This window comes from Phascolarctos cinereus, unplaced genomic scaffold (genome assembly GCF_003287225.1).
Source record: "Phascolarctos cinereus isolate Bilbo 61053 unplaced genomic scaffold, phaCin_HiC Scaffold_8;HRSCAF=390, whole genome shotgun sequence".
In the NCBI taxonomy this organism is placed as follows: domain Eukaryota; kingdom Metazoa; phylum Chordata; class Mammalia; order Diprotodontia; family Phascolarctidae; genus Phascolarctos; species Phascolarctos cinereus.
In genome coordinates, this window is record NW_027556291.1 from 43,909,784 (window position 1) to 43,916,117 (window position 6,334).

Sequence of the window (6,334 nt, forward strand, 5' to 3'; positions counted from 1 at the left end):
TGCTTGTTGTCTCCCCCGTTAGACTGTAAACTCCTAAAGGGCAGGCACTGCCTTTTACCTCTTTTTGTCTTTCCAGTGCTTTGCACAGTGCCCGGCACAGAGTATATCCTTAATAGATGTTCATTGGTTGATGGATTGACTTCCTTGACCTCTCCCTGGACATCACTTCCTCATGTGTTGTCTTCCCTTCTTAGAATGTAAGGTCCTTGAAGGCAGAGACTGCTTTTTTGGTTGTATTTATATTCCAGCACTTAGCACAGTGCCTGGCACATTGTGTTTACTTCATAAATTTTCATTCATTCATTCATTCAAATGAATTTGATTACAGTCCCATTGTTGTTTCTGACATCAGCAGGGTGACCTCTTGACTTGCAAGTGAATCAGATCTAAGTGAGGCAGGGCTGTGCAAAGTCACCAGCCCCACTCCCTCCTCCAGGGTCATCGGAGTCCAGTGGCAAGACATAGGTCAGGCCAACCGGAGATGACCCCAGTGAGGCAGCTCCTCCTCCTCACAGTGCCATTGGGAGTAAGGGAGTCGGCAGCCGAAAGCTCACCTGACACGTGCTGAGGGCCAGTGAGCCCTGGGCCTCTGGTCAGTCTGAGTTGGAGGCGGGTAGGAGTCCCCTTCTGGGACAGAAAGCAGAATCGGGGCTGCTATCAGGTCATCTCCCAGGCGTGACAGAACTCCCCAGATTTCCGATGGTAATTCACACTGTGTGAGCTTTCCCAATCGCTGTCCTCGCCCCCTCCCAGTCCGGAGCTCCTTCTCGGACCTTGGCAGACGGCGGTGAATGGCAAGCCTCCCCCAAGTTGGCGTGCAGAGCCTCCCAGTCCCTCCAGCTGCCGTTTGCCCCCTTTTTGGCCTCCTGTGCCCCCAGGCTCCTAGGTGCAGCGTCTGGGGCTCCCTGAGGAAGGGTCTGGGCAGCTCATTGACCCCGAGGCTGCCCCCCTGCAGGCCATTGGCTTCGTAAAAGGAGACAAGGAGTCCACGTGCTGGGCGCTGGCGGGAGAGAGCAGGGTCCTGAGGCTGGTGCAGAGAGGTCCCCAAGTGGTGGAGACAGTGGGGTGATGGGCCGGGGGGGGTGGCTAAGGGAGGCTATTTCTTTCTGTGTGTGGTGGCTCCCTCGGGCAGCGTGCTGAAGGCAGGGCCCCTTGTGAGAATGGTGTTTTTGAAGGCCCGCTGCGATGAAACTGCTGGAATGAGAAAGGAAGAGAATGACATCAGCAGCGTTCTAATCGTCGTCCAGCCCCCTAGTATGCATTAAGTACGTTCTAAGGGGGTGTCATAGCATGAGAACCCCGTGGCGCAATGGTAGCGCGTCTGATTCCAACTCAGAAAGTTGCGTGTTCGAGTCACGCCGGGGTCATTTTTTTTCTTTCCCCCCCTCGACTCTTCACACGGATTGTGTGTACCCGAGCCACACTGGGACACACTGGACCTTGACCCCAACATAGTGATGTCATTTTGGTCCTCTTGGAGAACGAAGGACGACAACCAACCAACCTAGTGCCTACTATGTCTTTTTGTTGCCAGTGCCCAGCACTGTACCTGGCACATAGTCAACATTTAACAAACAGTTAGTGAGTTGAATTAAAATAGACAAATAGATCCTGTCTGCTTCTGTTGACAATTCAGTTCAAAAGCAGTACCTCAGAATCCTGTATCCTGAGCTATATTGAACAGATACGCATATGGATGTTTCAATTTTGTAAAGGTCATTGTATTTTGCTCTTTGTCTCCTGGAAGGCAGTGGCTTTGTTTTACTTATTTTATAGTGGCTGGGACATACTCCTTTTGAATTTGCAGACATTTACGGATTGCCTTCCATTTCCAGGTTCTTAGGGATTCTACAGCTTATGATGAGGAAATTGAATTGAGTAGTATTGAAATTTTCAAATGAAATGAAGCTAGAACTTGGAAAGGGACTGAAAGTGAGAGCCTCATTCAGCAATGAGTTCTTATGATGCTATTATCATAGTGACAAGTTCTCTCTTAGTCCCAGAAAGGTCTCTGAGAGGCCATTCAGCCAAATGGAGACAAAGCAGCCTGAAATAGTAAGACCAGTGCTGGGTGATGGAAAGCCTAGAATGTGCAGTGAATCCAGGGAAATGAGGGCCTCTACACAGCTTCTTTGGCCTTAGAAGGAAAACCAGCAAGTGGGTGAAAAAGCAAAACAAACCCAAACTCCTTGGAGCTAAGATGATGTTGGCATTCCAGCTTCCTGAGCCCACAGGGGGTGGGTCGGACAAAGCAGAGGGCTAGAAATTAGGACTATGTGACCTTGAGCAAGTTGCTTCCTCTGGTCTGGGCCTCAGTTTCACCATATGTAAAGTGAAGAGAATGGACAGGATTCTTTTTCTTTTAAAAATTTATATTGTCCAAAATATTTCCCTATACCTCTGATGCACAATATTACACGGCAAGGGCATGAGAGAAGTGCAGAACAAGGGGGAGAGGAAAGGGGATCCATTCAAAATTGGAAGGAGCAGAGAACTACAGAATAGGATTCTGGGAACTGCAGAATAGAATTCAGGGTATTGAAGGGATTTTATTAGACACTCCTCAGGATACTGCCTGACAAGAGTACAGAACAACGGTTAAAGCCATTAGACTTAGCAAAAAAAAAAAACCCACCAAACATCAAATTCTGATAAAATGAGAAAATCAGCATCATTTCCAATGGCTTCAATGAGGTAGCTATGATTTAAATAGAAAATGCAAGCATCTGATTAGCCTTATGAATGTGTTCCCCCATAATTCATGTTACCCATCTATCCACTGAACACCCCTATACCAGAATTAATTCAGCTAGGTGACAGAGTGGATTGTTGTAAAGATCAAATGAACTAATACATGGTGTCCCAAAACTCTTAGTGCAGGTTTAGGCTAAATGCACTAAGACTTTTGAGACACCCGATATTTGTAAAGTGTCTTGCAAACCTTAAAGGTTACAAAATAATCTTTGTAAAGTGCTTAGCCCAATGCTTGGCACGTAGTAGGTGCTTAATAAGTGCTTATTCCCCTATGCCTCTATATAAATGCTAGATAATGATGATGATGATGATAATAATAATAATAATAATAATAGTTCCTTGAATAGATGCTGGTTGCAGAGTCATACACATACACCAGCTCTCCTTTTCTTCTTCCTCCCCAAAGTGAATAACCTTCTAGCTGGGTGTATGAATTATGCAATGTGGTGCATCCCAGAGAAACCCTGTTGCTCATGAAGAATTTGGATTTATAGGGAGAATTATAGACCAAGGGACTTAGGGATCTTCTGGTACAACCTCTTTATTTTAGAGACCCAATGATGGGAAAAGCTTTGCACAAGGTCATCCAGCAATTCAGTGGCAGAATTGTAATCCCTACTTTACTCAGGAGTTGAAACCAAGGCACAAAAAGGTGGAGTGCCCTCTCCAAGGTGACAGACAAAAGGAAGCAGTAGCTGAGCTCGGATTAGATCATGAGAGGAGGACATTGGATGATGTGGGTCATTGGAAGTCTACTTTGGTGCTATGTGCAGTCTGATATTCTGAAAGGGGGGGGATCCTTATTAATGTTAAGCCTCTATGTTACTCTAGAAGGGTAACAGTAAATGAGAATAGTGTTTAGATCAATTAAGCAACAAACATTTAGTAAATTCCTACTATGGGTGGGGGATCGTGAATGACCAAGAGCCACTTTTGACCATATCAAATTCAGTGTTTGTAGGAAAATGTCCAGGAGAGCGCCACCTAATGGCTTGTTGTAGTTCCTTCACAGTTTACACTTACTAGACAAGACCTATGGAATTACATTTAGCCCTGGCCCTCAGGAGAAGCAACTGGAAGAAGCAATTATGAACTGCCCTTTTTACCTCCGAAAGGAAAATACCATAGCTCCCCCTTGTGGTGTGTGCCCTCAAACACATCCCAGAGTGTTCCATAGCACATTGTGGCTAGAACTACCTTATCAGAGCTGGAAGGAACTTTAGGGACTTTGCTGTTCAACTGCCTCATTTTAAGTATGGGGAACTGAGGCCCAAAGATGAGTGGGAACTTGATCAAGGTCACAGATATAGATAGTGGCAGAACTGAAACTTGAACCCAGATTACCAGTATAATGCTTTCTCTATCTCTGGCATCCTCAGTTGATCCCCAAATAAGGATTTTTAGTAAATGTTTTAATAACAAGGAATAGAGAAACTAAACAAAATCTGCCCCAAGCATTGTGTTGAGGCCACTCACATTTTTTGTTTGTTTGTTTTTGCATGGGAAAAAACAAGTAGCCATTCTCAGACCTAGAACAGGAATGGATCTCAGAAGTCTTCTAACCAAGTTTCCTCATTTAACAGGTGAGGAAACTGAGGCTCAGGGGCACAAAGTGATTTGTCCAATTTCATTCAGGTAGTATGTACATCAGAGGCAGGACTTGAACCCAGGGCCTCTGACTCAAAGTAGTGCTTTCTATTGCACCAGACTGCCTCCATGTTCTCCCTCCAAGAATAATAGCAACCCTGTCTGTAGTGCTTTATGATTCACAAAGCACTTTCCTAAGAAGAGAACTGTGAAGGCCACAGGACAAGGAACATTATACCCATTTCAAAGATGAGGAAATTCATTTTAAAGATGAAGGTCAGAGAGGAAAGTGATTTGTGCAAAGATACATAGCTAGCAAGTTTTGGAAGCAGAATTTGAATCTAGGACATGCCCAATGATCTTTATTCTACAATACCCTAACCAGTTAGCCAGCCCCACCTGATGAATAGAAAAAAGCTCTAAGAAGTCTTAGGCATCACCAAGAAGAGTTCCCATCACCTCAAAAGAGTGTTGAGCATCAGGAGCTGGTCATAAGGGGTAATCAATGATTAATGGAATGTATCTTAGCAAACAAAGGATAAAGACGGTCTGTATTCCATGCCCCACCCCCACGTCTTTAATCTCATTCTCCCAAAGTCCATGCCAAAGCTGTTCCTACAAAACAAAAAATTAGGATGAGTACCCTAGGCTTTGGGGAGCTCAGAGGCTGAATTGGTTGGTAGCTAAAAAAATTCAAGCTTACGGACTTCTCCCTCAGGAAGTCATGCTAATAGTCACATCTTTACCTGCCTGTCTCTCTGCCTGATATTTAGAATTAAGGAATTTAGAGCCAGAACTGTTAGAGATGGAGGGAAGAAGAGCTCAGGGATGCTCTGTGACTTGTCCAGGGTCACATAGCTGGTAACTGGCAGAGTCAAGATTCAAACTTCGATGCTCTGACTCCAAATCCAGGGCTATTTTCATTTCACCAGGCCAGTTCCCTGCCCCCTTCCAATCCACCTACTGATCTTCCCTGCCACTGCTTAGCTCAGAAGAAAAGGCTACTTACTGCAGACTCGGGGGAGAGATCAGAAGAGTCTCTATAGGGGAAATGGAAGTCATTTCCAGAAAGCCTCATTTATCTTGATTTTTGTGGAACAAGCTTATGCACTCTCTGGAAAGAGTCACTCTCATGTAATGAAAGCATGTTTACCTACCTCTTTTTAAATAATCTGTGCATTCTGTCTTCCTAATCAGCTATGTCTTATTAATAGCACTCACATAATCATTTGAAAAGCCTGATAAATCTCCGCCCAAACTCTTTCTCGGTGAACATTCCAAGCCTGAAGGGTTCCTAAGAACCATTTACCGTTCTAGAGAATTCTGGTCATTGTGGTCAGGGCCTCATAGGGAGAGATTTATGTGCAGTACATGGCAAAAGCCCAAATAATGGCATTTCTCAGCTATATAATGAGTCAGAAATTTGCTGAGTACAGAAATGCACCTTTAATACAGATAAAGAAACAAAGGGAAAGTAGGTCCTAATCCAATCCCCTTTTAACGGCATGGGCACTAAACTGGCCACAATACAATCATGGGATTTATTTGCCAGTGTTCTGTATAATAGTCTACCTCTGGATAATCTGACCTTTTTCCCCAGATTAGAAGAGTCAGTATGAATGAGAATGGGTTTCCACACTAAATGCTGACCACGCCCCCAGCCTACCATTACCGTGTTTGTCTTGGTCAGCACCTTGGTCAGAGGCAACGAGAAGGGTCTGTGAGCTGAATTAGCACTAACATAAAGGCACGGTATTGAGCCAAGGGCACCTGAGCTTCACCATGCTGCCATTATGAATGCATGGAAGAAATGTGGAATGAAAGACTGAGGAAGTGAACCTTTTTCCTGACAGTAGCATACTATTCTATGTATCGGTTTCAAGTTGCCTTCATGATGTGACTCAGACCCAGGTGAGCCCCAGAGATCCCAGATGGGCATAATTTTTCCTGGGGTGAACATGTCTCTGTGAGTCTTTCCCAGGAAAACTGCCAG

General features: G+C 44.8%; 1 non-coding gene across 1 annotated transcript; it reads left to right on the forward strand.

The window, feature by feature from the left end:
- The first annotated feature begins 1,295 nt into the window (after positions 1 to 1,295).
- TRNAW-CCA (transfer RNA tryptophan (anticodon CCA)) lies at positions 1,296 to 1,367 on the forward strand. The gene has a single exon. It is a non-coding gene; the product is annotated as a tRNA-Trp (tRNA).
- The last annotated feature ends 4,967 nt before the right edge of the window (positions 1,368 to 6,334 follow it).